At 48.9% G+C, this 13,990-nt stretch overlaps 1 long non-coding RNA gene across 3 annotated transcripts; it reads left to right on the top strand.

Annotated features, from left to right (window-relative positions):
- Window positions 1-11,349: 11,349 nt before the first annotated feature.
- Window positions 11,350-13,762, top strand: LOC123158983 (uncharacterized). Of its 3 annotated transcripts, XR_006479419.1 has the most exons (6): window positions 11,352-11,490; window positions 11,586-11,680; window positions 11,786-12,004; window positions 12,846-12,945; window positions 13,034-13,225; window positions 13,334-13,762. It is a non-coding gene; the product is annotated as an uncharacterized lncRNA (long non-coding RNA). The 3 variants fall into 3 exon arrangements; XR_006479418.1 differs by having other exon boundaries at window positions 11,350-11,680; window positions 13,030-13,225; XR_006479417.1 differs by having other exon boundaries at window positions 11,353-11,680.
- The last annotated feature ends 228 nt before the right edge of the window (window positions 13,763-13,990 follow it).

Here is a 13,990-nt window from a genome sequence, read left to right on the forward strand (position 1 = left end):
TTGTTCTCATCTCAAAAACTGATGAGCCTAAGCGGGTAACGGATTTTCGGCCTATTAGTCTCTGTAACGTAATATATAAGATAGTGGCCAAGTGCTTGGTCAATCGCCTTCGCCCTATTTTGGATGAGATCATTTCACCGTTTCAGAGTGCATTTTACCTGGCCGGCTGATTATAGACAACGCACTGTTGGCGTTTGAATGTGTTCATGCAATACATCAGGAGAAGAAGCCGGATGCTAGCTTTTGTGCATACAAGTTGGACCTATCTAAGGCATATGATAGGGTTGACTGGGGATTCTTGGAGCGAGTGATGGTCAGGTTGGGTTTTGCTCATCGGTGGGTACAATGGATCATGACGTGTGTTACCACGGTGAGGTATACTGTAAAATTTAATGGAACTCTTCTTGAATCATTCGCACCGGAGCGACGCCTCCGGCAAGGTAATCCCTTATCGCCATTTCTATTCCTATTTGTGGCTGATGGGTTATCTGAGTTGCTCAAACAGGGAGTGAGAACAAATGTTATAGAGCCACTGAAAATATGCCGTGGAGCCCCAGGGGTCTCGCACTTGCTATTTGCGGATGACACACTTCTCTTCTTCAAGGCGAACCAACAGCAGGCAGAGGCGGTGTAGGACATTATTCATGCTTATGAGAGTGCCACGGGACAGCTAATCAACCCGGCAAAATGCTCAATACTGTTTGGACAGTCGTGTCCAACTAGTGTACAGGAAAATGTGAAACAGCAGCTACAAATCATGAAGGATCAGTTTGAGAAGAAATACTTAGGACTCCCGACTCCGGAAGGCCGCATGCATAAAAGGAAGTTCCAAAATTTGCAAGTAAAATTGATGAAGCGTATATGTATTTGGGGCGATGGATATATGGCTCAAGCGGGCAGAGAAGTGTTGATCAAGGCGGTGGCACAATCAATCCCCACGTATATCATGGGCGTCTTCAAGCTTCCATTCTCTGTGTGCGATGATCTTACACGGATGGTACGGAACTACTGGTGGGGCTCAGAGAAAGGGAAACGAAAAACTCACTGGATGGCTTGGGATCAAATCATCAAACCCAAAGCGATGGGCGGCCTTGGGTTTCGGGATTACAAAATCTTCAATCAAGCACTCCTCGCTCGACAGGCATGGCGTTTGTTGATCAACCCAGACAGCTTGTGTGCTCGGGTCTTGAAAGCGAAATATTATCCTAATGGGCGACTAGAGGATACTGTTTTTGCAGGCAACGCTTCATCGACGTGGCAGGCCATTACGTATGGACTGGAGCTCCTAAAAAAGGTCTCCTATGGAGGATCGGTGACGGACAATCTGTTCGTATATGGCGTGATCCGTGGCTGGAGCGGCCAGTGTCGTACCGGCCGATATCACATGTCGGAAGGTGCAGGCTTCGACGTGTAGCTGAGCTGATGGACGATCGTGGCATGTGGAGAAGGGAGTTGCTGCAGCAGTACTTTACACAGCCAGACGTCGTCGAGATTATCAAGTTGCGGCCCTCACCGAGGATGCATGATGTCCTAGCCTGGGGGCCGGATCCGAGAGGCATCTTCTCCGTCAAATCGGCCTATAAATTGGGGCTGGAGGAAAAACTGCGCGCATCTTCATGCGCGGCGAGCAGGGCACCGGACGGCAATCGTGCCGTCTGGACGGCATTGTGGAGGTGCCCTGCTCCACCTAAGGTACGGGTCTTTGGTTGGCGGATAGCAACTAATTCTTTGGCAAATATGGAAAATGAGCATAAAATAAATCTGAAACATTCTGATGTTTGTGTCATGTGTGGCGTCGAGCGGGAGGATATCTTTCACGCCATGTGTAGGTGCCCTATGGCGTGCGCCTTATGGGATGCTATGAAGGAGTCATGGCCTCTTCCGGACCTGCGGATGGTGTCCAATACCGGCGAAGAATGGCTTCTACATCTCCTGAATAACAGCACGGAATTGCAGCGCTTGGTCATTTTGATGACCTTTTGGCGAGCTTGGCACTGTCGGAACGAAGTCATACATCACAAACCGGCACCACCAATCGAGAGTTCAAGGAGATTTCTGAACAGCTACATCAACTCCCTGTTATGCATCAAACAGCAACCACAAGGAGACTTGGTGAAAGGGAAGATGGTGGTTCAGAAGGTGCCACAAGTGGTGAGGCAATCAGAGGTTCAGTCTAGTGTTACACCTGAATCTACATGGGTAAAACCACCACCTGGCTGGGTGAAACTGAATGTTGATGGGTCACATATCCCTGGTGAGTGTACTGGAGGTGCGGGCATGGTCTTGAGGGACGACACGGGTGCCATCATCTTCTCGTCGTGTCGGTTTCTTCGATCATGCCACACACCAATGGAGGCGGAAATAGCAGCGTGTCTCGAGGGCACGTCCCTGGCGCTGCAGCGTACAGAGAAACCCATCATTGTGGAACTAGACTGTAAAGAAGGAGTGGTAGCTTTAACTGACAACGGAGTTAACAGGTCTTCGTTGGCCGGGTTTATCGAGGAGACGAAGAGGCTCTTGCATGGAGTACGGAGGCATGTTTTTGCCCATGTCCGACGCACGGCCAACATGGCCGCGCATTGCATGGCTCAAAGAGGACGTACTAGCCAACGTACGATGGTTTGGCTGCAAGCTGGGCCTGATGATTTATGTTCTATTTGTGAAAACGAGTGTAAAAACATTACTTAATTAATGAATGCTCGTTTCACCCGCAAAAAAAGTAGGGAGAAGGCATCATATAAAGGACCGAGTAAAAGGACAAGGTTCTGCAGCATCTGCAAACTGCTAGGTCGTAAGAGCATCTCTAACAGCCGCGCTATGCGCCGCGCGCTAAAACCTACTTTGCCGCGTGCCCTTCTCCTGGTTTTGCGTGGCCGATAGCGCTGGCTCCAACAGCCGCGCTAAAATGCAGCGTGCGCGCGCCGCTCCAGTAGCCGCGCTAAAATGCAGCGCGCGCTGTCGCACGCACATAGAAAAAAAACGTCCCCGTGCCGTTTCCAATAGATATTTTACATTCATAGATAAATGATACATTATTTTACATAGTTCTAAAGCATAGATAGATAAAAAACTACGGTGCAACGACATAAAACTACAACGACATAAAAAAACTACTAGATAGTGCAACTAGATAAAACTACAACCTACTCCCAGTCGTCATCATCATCATCACCGTCATCCTTGCTGGTCTGGTCCGAGGTATCGATCCACATGTCGTCCCAACGAGGATCATTAGCCGAAAAGATCGACTGCCCACCATTTTCAATGATCTCGCACTGCGATAACGTCAGGGCCTTCCGCCGACGCCTGTCCAACCGGTCCGCGCGGCGCTTTGCCGTCTGCTCCGCCCAGTAGGCTTGCTCGTCGGCGACGTCCTCCGGGTGGCGCCGGCGCCACTCCGCCATGACCCGCTCGTCCTCCTCGACGATGAGGAGGCGGCGCTGCCGCTCAGCGTGCTCCGCACGGTCTTGTGCCATGATAAAACGAGGCGGAGGGGCGACATCCAGCGCCTGCTGGAGCGTGTAGACGTCCTGGAAGTTCATCTGCGGGCGCGGCCTGCCTAGGCGCCATGCCGCCGCGTCGTACTCGCGAGCGACCTCGTGCGCCGTCTCGAAGGTGCCGAGGCCGAGCCGGACGTCGCCGGACCGGATCTCAGAATAGTACCAGCCGTTGGGGCACTGGCGGACGCCGCGGTAGCCCGACGCTCCTCGGCGGTGCGGCGGCATGGTAGCGCGTCAGTGGCGGGGCGCTGAAGCGGCGAGGAAGCAACGAGGAAGCGGGGGAGGCGCGTGTGGTAGCGGAAGAGTGTGGAATAGGCGCGTGCGAGCGCCGCAATTTAAAGGCGCGCCGGAAGCGGTGCGCCAAAAAAAACGCGCGAGCTGCCGCCTTTTCCCGCACGCTCTAGTTTCCCGCCACTGCTGGAGCACGCCGAAACGTCCCGTGCGAGCTAAAAACTCAGTTTACCGCGCGCGCTAAAAACTCAATTTACCGCGCGTGCGCCTTTTGACGCGACTGTTGGAGATGCTCTAGGAAGACTACCTGCCCTGAGGGAGCTGACATGCTAAACGGCCTCGCAAACCTGCAAGCTGTAAGAATTGTGGCATCGCTGGACACCGTCGCACTACGTGCACCATGCTGCTGGGTGCTGCTGCATCTTAAGAGTTCCGACAGTCATGTACGATAACTCTGAATTTCAAATTTGAAGGATTTTCTGGTGGGTGATTTCTGCAAGGACATGACGGTTGTTCCTCCCTGAGTATAAGCTATGTATGTCAAACGATGCTGAACTATTTGGTTTCGGCACCATTGATGTCGCTGGAGATAAATATGTTTTTTTTTAAATTGCATTTAGGCCCCGATTGGATTGAGTTTTCCACCAAAATACCTCCATAAGAAAAAGTCAGGTGAGTTGGTTCCAACTTCCAAGTGCTTGGTTCGTCGTCGTATTGGGTCTGTATTATTTAGGCTGGTATATTCCCTGTTACGTTCGTATGCGGCAGGTTTACCGAAAAAGGGTTTCCCCCGCTTTGTATACAAAGCAACCAACCGATACATCTTACTATAGATGCTAGGGCGGAAGCAGCATAGTCATGCCCAAAAGAAAAGAAGATAAAATATAAGAGAAACAAATGCCAACAACGGGAGATCAACAAAACGAAGAAGCCTCGTGGCCGCTGCACCCACCGAAGAACGCCCACCAAGCACCGAGCCTCCGAAGCACCGGTACCAATCAGCACCTCCAAGGAGGGACGCGACGATGACGACGCTGCTGCCAAGGGTTTCCCCCGGTACGCTGTGAGGAGAGAGGAAGGGTAGCCCCGACGCCCTCCAGGAAGGTCAGGCGGTACCCACAAGCGCCACCGCATCGGTGTCGGCCAAGCCAACAGGGATTTCTCCCGATCCCAACCTCCACCTTAGGCACTCCAGAGCTCGCCACCACACAGACCCTTACCCTGCGCCAACCCGGTCACGAAGCTTCCCACGCCGTCTCACCACGGCACCGTGAAGCATGGTCCGCACAAGGAAGAATAGGAGCCGGGACTAGGGCAGCAGCACCGTCGGCACGCGGGAGGGCCCCACCTCCACCATCGAAGCCGGTAGCTGATCGGACGCAATAGCAGGAACATACCAGGCCCGTGGTCGCACAGGCCCGGCCGGGATCTTCGAGGCCCGTAAAGTTCCCGCCTTCGCGCTGCAGCCGGCACGCCGTTAACGCCGCCGCCCCTGTCCAAGCCGCTCCCTTGCCTCCTCGCGCAGAGAGCCGTCAAGTGAAAGCACCACCCCCACGCGCACCGCCGGCCACCACCACCAGGTCGCCGGACCGCCATCGGCCGAACCGCACCACCGCCGCACGCCCGCGACAGAGAGGAAACCAGCGCAGCCGCCGGCAGCCCGAAGCCGAGCCCCAGCTGCCGCCCACGCCGCTCGCAGCCCGCGCCGTCTGCCGGGCGGATCGGCCACCGCGGCGAAACGCGCCCCATCGCGCAGCCGGCCATGCAACGCCACGCGCCGCCGGGGCCGCGCGCCGCGGTGCCCCGCGCCCGCACCGCGTCCGCCCACGGAGGGGGAGCCCGCGCCGCCCCATCTCACGCGGAGGAGGAAGGAGACGCCCCGCCGCCGTCGGCGCCAGTCGGGCTTAGCCCGGCCGCGCCCCCTGGCGGCGGCGAGGGAGGAGGGAGGAGGAGGGGGGGGGGGCGACGGCGGGTGGATCTGGGCGTCTGCCCCGGCCGCCTCGCGGGTGGCGGCGCGGGGGGAAGGGTTTCGGGGGATCCCTATGCGGCAGGTTTAAGATACACGCTTCTACACATGGTTTCTTTTCCGCGCGGAAATCTTCTGTGGCCGGTATTATACACCTGTAAACTAAATCCGGCAGTATACTGTTACAGGGAAGCAGGGTCATATTATGTTTTGAAACTGTCCCTGGGCGGGTGTTCCGATTACTTATCTGCCGGCTGGGATGGTAGATGGTCGTTAGGTGAACGTCAAGCCGGAATGGCTCAGGCACACAAAAGGGCTGATCCATCCGACTGCATCCTGAACTACATTACTTACTCTATTTTCATGGAAATATGGATCCGGGAGGAGGTAGTATATAAAAGTAAGTAGATTATTATATCCACCAGCATCGCTAATAGCCAGAGTTGCATCCTGCAGGTTAGGTGATTCTTAACAAACATATTGTATATACTATATATAGTAGGTACATACATTGTGCAACTCATCAAATGTGTGATACTAATTAATACTGTATTACCTCCAATCTCTTTTGTTTTTTATGAAAAACTTCCAACCTACTCATCTTCAATCATGATAGTACGAAGAACACCAGAGAGATAATAAAAATTATAACTAGGTCCGCCGAGCACCTAGTGACGAGTACAAGGACTAGAGCGAGCCGAAGGCGAGCCACCCTCGTCGCCTCGTCCCTCGTCGGAGCCGGACAAACATTCTTGTAGTAGATAGTCGGGAAGTCATCGAGCTAAGGCTTCATTCGACCAGTGCACCAGAGCAGGAACCATCGCCGATTAAGAAAGTCGTAGAACCTATAAACACCCAAACAAAGACGAATGAAGACCGGATCCAAACAGATCCACTGAACTCCAGCAACGACTGAATCTCGTGAGACCCCACGGAGACTCGCCTCCACACACCCTCTGATGAAGCCAGATGCACCATCGGAACGGGATAGAACGTGAAAGACATTATTCCTTTTAAGGGACATCGCCGCTGCCACACATCCCCAAGACGTTAAACCTAATAGAACCGAGAACGAGATCGCTCCTGCCAGTGGGGGGGGGGGGGGGGGGGGCGAGGTCCTCCGCACCTCCATGGCCCCAAATTTTAATAGGCCTAGTATATTTATTTTCCAAAAGAAAATAATGTTGTTCCGCTGGGCCGTTGGCTCGACGGGGCGAGCCAGACGCGAGGCCGGAGCTCCTAACCAGCGCTTTCAGCGCCACTTTGGCATACTGGCGCTTGAAGGGGACATTGCTGGGCCGGCACAGAAAAAACTACCGACGCTGCCAGTATGCCAAAAACTACTGGCATACGAGAGGTTAGTCGTTCGCTCGCTCGCTTCTGCTGCTTCGTTTTGTCAAAATAAAACCTGGTTGGCTGGTTGACCATCTGACAGTTGTCTTTTCACTTTTCATAAACTTCATAATAGTTGAAAAATTGTAAATCTGCAAAGAGTTCATGATTTTTATGGAAAAAAATGTCCATTGACTTTGAAAATCGTTCATCAAATTTGAAATAAAGTTCATCCATTCTGAAAAAAGTTCATCAAAATTGAAAAAAAGTTCATCAACTTTGAAAGTCGTTCATCGAATTTGAAAACAACTTCATCGCATTAGAAAAAAGTTCATCCATTTTGAAAAAAATTCATCAAAATTGAAAAAGTTCATATAATTTTAGCAAAAGTTCATTGACTTTAAAAACTTGAGCATCGAATTTAAAAAAAGTTCATCACGTTTGAAATAAATTAATCAAAATTGTAATAAAGTTCATCCATTTTGAAAAGAGTTCATGCATTTTGAAAAAAGTTCATTGAATTTGAAAAAATCATCAATTTTTATAAAAAAATCATCCCTTCTGGAAAATTTCATCGAATTTGAAAAAAGTTTATCGAATTTGAAAAAAAAAATCATCGATTTTAATAAAAAATCACAAATATGAAGAGAAAGTTAGCATTTAACAAAAAAAAAGATAAAAAAAAGGGAACAAAGTTCCAAGAAAAAAGTTAAAACGAACGAAACCGTTCCAAGGAAAAGGGGGAAAGAGAAAAGAAAGAAAAATAAGGAAGAAAGAAGAACAGGAATACAAATCTTACAAATAATGCAATGTGGCGGTGGCTGGGGTGGTTAGCGCAGTTTGCATACAACTTGATTTTTTTGCGCTCATGGTTCGAATCACGCTCACGCTTGTAGATTTTTTGCGCGTTAAATAAACAGGGAAAGAAACAGATGGGCCGGCCCGCGTGGAAGAGCTGGTGTGCGCCAGTTCGCATGAACACCTAAAACGAAGCGCCGTTTAGAGCATCTCCAACAGTGGCTGCCAAACACGTGGGAAAAGATTGCGCGCGCGCGGAAGAAAGCGGCCGGCCGCGATTTGGCGCGCCACTTCCGGCGCACCTATAAAATGCAGTGCCCGTCACACGCCCTCCCATTGCTCTTCACCTCGCCACACGTCCTCCGCCGCTCTCTCATCGCTTCCTCTGCCACTTTCTCGCCTCGCCGTCGACACGCCATCATGCTGCTGCGTCGCCGGGGAGCTTCGAGCTGCCATGGCGTAAGCCCGCGCCCGCCCGGCGCCTTCTCCGCCGAGATTCGGTCCGGCGGCGTGCGCCTCGACCTCAGCACCCTCGAGACCGCCCATGAGGCCGTCCGCGCGTACGACGCGGCGGCGTGGCGCCTCCGGCGGGCCCACCTGGACATGAACTTCCCGGAGGTGCCGACGCGGGAGATGGCGCAGGAGCTGGCGCCTCCCCCGCGGCTTCTCACCGACAAGGATTGTCGCGAGAACCGGGGGCGGGAGCGCCCTCTCAGCCTCGCCGAGATGGACGAGGATGCCATGTCGCTGTGCCGCCAACGCTTCCCGCAGGACGTCATCGACGAGCAGCAGTTCTTCGCGGAAAGGAGGGAGGAGAGGAGGGCGGAGTGAGCCGCCTATCGCGAGGACCGGCGTACGCGGAAGGCGGCCGCTCAGTTCAACATCGAGCTAGGAGCAGCGTCGTCCTGGGACTCCGAAGATGATTGGTACCTTGACGTCTTCATTGTGACGTCGGAGGAGGACATCATCGAGGTGGAGTCCGAGCCGAAGGAGGACGACGAGTAATTTTTTTATCTATCATTTTATGTATTATAGGAGGAGGCTATGAACTATCTACGCACTATCTATGTATCTTTTTTCTATCATTTAATCTATCTATGTACTATTTTATCTAATATGTTTATCTATTTATTTTTATCTATCCATGCCTATATCTGTATCGAGTCGTAGTAAAAAAAACAAATATAGCGGGTTTGCTGGAGCGGCTCGCGCGCGCTCTATTTTGCAGCGGTCGTTGGAACCAGCGCTTCACGGTGCATAAAAACTCCCGTAAATAACGATGTAATTTTTTTTTACGCGCCGCGCGTTGCTCTCGTGTGTGTTGGCGATGCTATTAGGAATTGCCCCGCGAGGCCGCTGCTCTCGAGTCTCGATCCCGCGCGCACGCGATCGCTGCTGGTTCTTTTCTCGTTCATCGATCACAAAACACCATGATCAATATGCTGTTCGGCGGTAATCCTTATGCCGCTCCTCGATCGGAAACGGGACCGTCCGATTGATCGGCGTCATTCAGGTGTCCTCACCATCTCACGGCTTCCATGCATTATATGTATGATTTTTTTTATATACCCAATTATTATGTAAGACCTTATACTATACTTCTTCCTTCGTCTCAAATTACTTATCGCATAGATCAGGGGCGGACCCAGAATAAAAACTGACTGGGGCACTCATCAATAAGAAAAGTTACAAAGGCTTATAAACCTCACAATATGTTATACACAAATGCTCTCTTTGATCCATATTATTTGTCAAGTGAGCGACAATCAATACGGATCTGAGGGAGTAGCAGTTTCCAATTACTCCCAAGTCATAAGATACTTCAACCAAGTTCTAAAAAAAAGATACTTCATCCTACAGAGCCATGACGAGTTTATCACTAAAGTGAACATACCTTATAAAAAAAGAGTTTATATCTCAATAGTACACAGATTGCAAAAGAGAAGATTTGTCTCTAACGTAAATGCCGCTAGCTGCAAAGAGAAAACACATATTTGGCTTAGCTGCTTAAATACTAATGGAGATGGCAAACATGTAAAATGTGCAATGTATTAGACCATTACATTTCCACACGATGATCTTTTATTTTATGGAAACGATTAAGAATCACTCCATTGGTAATTGTATCTAGCAATTCTTTTTCAACAAGGAAAATTAGGCTGTGACTCAAATAATAGTCACCAATTTTGTTACGCGAAGCATTTTTCACAATCTTCATAGCCGAAAAACATTTCTCAACAGTGACAGTGGCAACGAGTGGTGGCGTTACCATCTCTTGATTTCTTTATCAAATACTTCTCCATTATCTTCCTTCTTCCATGCCAAATCATTGAAATACTAACTCTAAAGAGTTTAGATAAAGGTATGATACTATCAGCAGACTAGCAGGCGAGTACTAGTTCTGTATTAGTACGCCTGAGAGTAGAAAATCCAGCCTCAACAGAATGGCTTCCAAGATTGAATTTCATAGAAAATTTGATTAGAACAAAGCATGCTACTAGCAGGCTAGCACGCTGCACGTCTGCACACAAGTACTAGCACTGTATTCTCAAATCCTAGAAAATGACCTACGGGTAGTGTGTCACATTTTAATCCTATCAAATTTTATTTACATGGCTGATAAGACTAGCAGTTCTAGACTAGCACGAATTGCATCTTTGCATTTGATTTGACAGGAAACATAACCAGAAATCCAAAAGAGGAAAAAAAATCATTTCATGAATGGATCAGCTCAAGAAGAACAAACCTAGTTTCAGAGTTGGCCAGTTGGGGATGAGGGATGAGGATGATGAGCAGGGGAGCGACCAGCCTCCAGCCACGTATGTAGCCAGGCCGGCCGGCGGCGGCGGCGCGTGGCGGACTCTGCGGAGACACAGAGGCAGATCGTCGCAGCAGGCAGCGGCCGAGCCGGCGGTTCGTTTGGTTTGTATAATTAATTTCCAACAAGAATCAACACAGCGGTGCCGTCTCGCCTTCCAATTTAATCGCTGGAATTATTTTCATGCAGCGAAAATCGCTCCTCCATGGCACGACTGCCTTCCTTGCATTTATCTTTTCTGGGCTTTAGCAAGGGAGTGGGGGCACCAGGCCTGGGCCGACTGGGGGCCTTGCTCGGCTACTACTGAGCATTTAAGGGAGGATCAAAATTTGAGTGGGGTCCTGGGCCCCCCACTCACCTGAACGTGCGTCCGCCCCTGGCATAGATGAATAAAATGAATATATCTATAACTAAAATACGTTTAGATGATTTGTTTCAGTTCTGGACAAACTTTGATCAATAAAGAGAGGAGAAGAACAAGACTGCATGCAATGTGATAATTTTTCAGATCCGGAGAAAGTTTGAGGACGTATATTGGATTTACAGTTAGCTCCAGCCTCCCAAATTGAGGTGAGAAGCAGGAAAAAAAGGGACGTGGAGTTTCTGTGCACGAGCACATATGAGCCCGTTATCTACTACATTGAAAATCACGTAGGGATCTGAGCCAAGATGTTTTTCGTGGGAATACGGGAGATAAAAAATGCGTTGGCGTGTCAGATATGTACGCGGCAGGACCTGATCTGTGGGCCAGGAAAGCGGCCTCCGTCGGTTGTGCGTGCCGGCGACAGGGACGGCGGTCGCCGAGTCTTCCTGATCCGTTTCTCAGATCGTTCGCCAGAAAGTTGGTCCGTGGACCATGAAGTTTGCTTTCCACCGCAGGTTGGTATGGAGATTTATTGTGCGCACGGTGGTCTTGATGTATGATTCCCCTTCGTCTCAGGGGTGAAGGGGTGAGCGACTGCCTGCGGAGAAGAATTCGTGCACAGTGGGGCGACTTGATTTCCTGGCCATTGGAGTTTCTAATGCAGCTAGCAGGTAAACATCTTGATCTGTGTGGGTTAGGGGTGGAGTTTCAGGTTAATATTTTTTGCGATTCATTGATTTCTCCCCGCTCTTATGTGCGTATATGCCGGGATCCAGATTCCAATTCGTTGAGGAAGTTGACGAGAGCACAACCCAAATGGATCTGGTGTACACACACCGGGCGGCTGCGGCCGAGGTCGCAGCACCGGCGGTAAAAGTGGACGCTGAAATCTGCGCGGGGGTAAGGGCCAGGGAGATCAGACGGGAAACATCACATCAGGAATCCGAGCTTTAGACCGGCAAGATGAACCCACGGCCCCCTGGTTGTGCTAAGAGGTGCGTACCGGTACCGGAGACAAATAAGCTATTGTGTATCTCTGTTTTGTTACGAAAAGAGGCTAGAATGTCTCCAAGGAAATGGATTAGTTGGCAGTGTTCGTACGGGCTAGCCTCTGTGAAGGGAAATTGGTACTTGCTGGTGATGAAACATTCAGTCTTCGGTCGTTGTTATGAAAACGTTCCAGTATAAATCACTGCAACACCTCACTGAAGACCCAGATTTAATGAGCTAATAGGCTAGCTCCAATCCATTTGACAACTTAATTGATTGAAGGCAGCCGTGGAACACCTTGTGATAGCTCATTTTGGCGGCTCCATGTCGTAAATGCAGTCGTATTGTCTACAACAGGTTTCTGTTCTTTCAATGAGCATTCTGGTTCTATGGTAGTGTACTAATGCACATACTATTATACACTGATGATCCATGGTTAGCAAAAAAAGTTTAGGTACCTGCGGAAGCCGACTCACGAAGGCCAGTTAGAACTGGACTTTTATAGCTTAAACATTCGAAGTCCCCATTCTATTTTAGCCCTCCAGTTATTTGTAGAACCTTTTCTTAGAGATTATTTAGAAATGAAACTATGCAGTTTTCAGTACATATGTCACCTTGTGGATTTATTGTCTCTCGATATATTTTAGTTCAATTATGTCGCCTATTGATATGTGAATGAAAAGTCACCGATGAATGATACAGGTCAATGTATTGTAAAATCTGAAAGTGCAATGTTCTTGTGTGCTGAAGTACTTCTATTTGTGTTGGTACTTCATCTTTGTTTGATTCTTGTACATATTAAAATATGCATCGTATCCCCTCACTTCATTTAATTTCGTCTAACAGGTGTTCTGCTATGCCTTATTAATTATGGCAATTGGAATATCTGCACTAATTCTTGGGTCATGGCCTATGCATCTGATTGGATATACTACTGCATTATCAGGTAAAATGTGTATCAGTTACACTGTTAATAAGCACATTAATACGCGTCGAAATACTCATATTATGCATCCTCTTTTTCTCGAAGGTAGAACCAAAATGGTTGGACCTGCAGTGAAGCTTCTGCTTCTTATTGCTGCCAGTGATCTTTATCTTATGGTCGATATTTGTCATCCCGGAAAGTGCTTTTGCTGGATTATTATATGGCTTTTCTATTACCAATAATGGCCACATTCGGTGCAGTTGGAGAAGCCAAGGAGAAGCCACTTGTTTATTGCTTTGTGGTACATTTTTCTCTTGGTCAAGCTCAAGCGTGCTATTTGTTTGTGTTTATGCCATTCCTGCTTTGTTAGAACATATTTTACATTTCTCATTCCATCTCAAAACTGCAGGATGGAAGTGGAACATGGAGTACTATTATTGGAATTTCTACAGTGACCAGGGATTGGAAAAAAATATATTTTCCACTCCTATTTATCAGTTATGGATGACCTCGTCTTCGGACACTTCCTGGTTGAAATGGCATATGAAATATGGTTTGCTTCTTGTTTGTGTTTGGTAGCTCTTTACCATTGTGCCTCAAAATCAGATAACTTTTCTGTGTTTCCTTTCCACTTTTGTCCTTTTAACATATATGACCTTCATCACATATGCAAACTAGCACCTTTTATGTCTGACCTCAGAGCTGAAAGAACCGAGCCCTAGATGCAATGCTCCGTAAGTCCGTATTTAGGCAGTAGGCAGCACATTTCTCTTCCTTGAAGAATTATAAATTGTAAATGTTGAGGACAAATATCTATCTGATGATTGCTTCATATTCCCGCGACATTGTTAACTGCTGCTTGTGGACAATTCGCCGATGTGTTATACTGTTATTTGCCTGATGAAAACTTGAGCTTACCAGGTCTTGGTAAGAACTCAATTCATGATGTCAGTGCTAGTAGTGCATAGACATAATTCAGACACCTAGGGCGGTGTTCATTATTAGTTGTGTGCTCGGAGGGCCATGTACTAAGTTTTTATTGAATTCTGCAATGTCATGTTGCCAC

This window comes from Triticum aestivum, chromosome 7B (assembly GCF_018294505.1).
Source record: "Triticum aestivum cultivar Chinese Spring chromosome 7B, IWGSC CS RefSeq v2.1, whole genome shotgun sequence".
In the NCBI taxonomy this organism is placed as follows: domain Eukaryota; kingdom Viridiplantae; phylum Streptophyta; class Magnoliopsida; order Poales; family Poaceae; genus Triticum; species Triticum aestivum.